Genomic DNA, 1315 nt, shown 5'->3' with positions numbered 1-1315 from the left:
TTCAAATATTATCAACCATCAAAGTGCTACATCATATAACACACATACAAATGTGATCAGCATCAAGTTTACAATCAGATAACAAGCTCCACAAGTGTACAATCACATGAGCCAGGTTCTGCTACATCATACACACATACAAATAGGAGCAGCATAAAGGGCTTCATTAATGCAAAACTTGACACTTGACAGCAATGTTAGAACTATGCTTCCTCCGACTTCTTTGTCCTGATGCTCACGAAGAAACATGAAAGCCCAGCATCTGCATGTTACAGAACAAAATGTTTAGGAACAAAATAGAAGTAAATCTAACAGCATATTTAACAATAAATAACAGAATAATGAAGTTAACGAGACATTTTAAAATCAACTTGACAGTTGACAGCAATGTTTGCATTGGACACATCCAAAACTAAAATTATACATAAATGCCTAAATTCCAATGCCCAATGCCTCAATTTAGTAAACACTAAGCATGGTACATAGTAAATATTGGACACAACCAAAACTGAAATCATTTACTCTATCAAGCAACAATGATGCAACACACAAGAAAAGAGAGATGCACAACGGAGCAGCATCATATATCACACAATATGGACACTGCCAGCTCACCGAAGAACTTGTGGTCGCCGCTGTACACAGCCACCATAACGTCGGTCACCTCGTTGATCTTGTCCCGGAAGTTCTCTAACTCCAGGTTGTTCCATTGCAGCTCGGTATTTTCTCAACCGTATGTATACATGCATCATGTCATACATAAAATATTCTAGTCAATATTCTCAGCTAACTTTGATGTAATGAAAATAATTACTTAAGGACTTGGGGTAAAAATTGATATTAGACATCAAAATTAGCAGCGCTCATTTCAACCATGTTCAGACTAACTTGAGGTAAATTAGCAGTAATGATATTAGTTACAAGCTAGGTGTGTAACTGCTGTCAACACCACCACCACCAGAGACACGCAAGATAAGCATCAACACCACCATGATTTTGATATCAGCCACTCCATATCACCAGAGCATCACAGGGGCACATATGTAAAGCAAGTACACGTGGGCAGCTACTGACAGACCCTAGAACCACATGAATTTATCACCAGAGAGCTCCAGTAGGAGTTGATGCTTGGTTACAGCATCTAGCAGCAACTAGTACAGCCCCACGTCCAACCCAAATCATGGCCAAGGCCATGCAGGAGCTACATCAGAGAAGAAGGAATGGGGAGGAGCTCACTAGAGGGACATTGTAGCCGTAGCAGAGGCTCAGCCACACCACGGCTGTGGTGTGACCATCACCACATCCAGGAGAGGGT

At 40.9% G+C, this 1315-nt stretch overlaps 1 long non-coding RNA gene across 1 annotated transcript; it reads right to left on the bottom strand.

Annotated features, from left to right (window-relative positions):
- Window positions 1-11: 11 nt before the first annotated feature.
- LOC119346820 lies at window positions 12-662 on the bottom strand. The gene is made up of 2 exons (XR_005167956.1): window positions 616-662; window positions 12-262 (listed from the first exon to the last, which is right to left on the bottom strand). It is a non-coding gene; the product is annotated as an uncharacterized LOC119346820 (long non-coding RNA).
- Window positions 663-1315: the final 653 nt, after the last annotated feature.

This window comes from Triticum dicoccoides, unplaced genomic scaffold (genome assembly GCF_002162155.2).
Source record: "Triticum dicoccoides isolate Atlit2015 ecotype Zavitan unplaced genomic scaffold, WEW_v2.0 scaffold5171, whole genome shotgun sequence".
NCBI classification, from domain to species: domain Eukaryota; kingdom Viridiplantae; phylum Streptophyta; class Magnoliopsida; order Poales; family Poaceae; genus Triticum; species Triticum dicoccoides.
The sequence above is the reverse complement of the archived record's forward strand: the minus strand, read 5'-3'. Positions and strand labels throughout refer to the sequence as shown.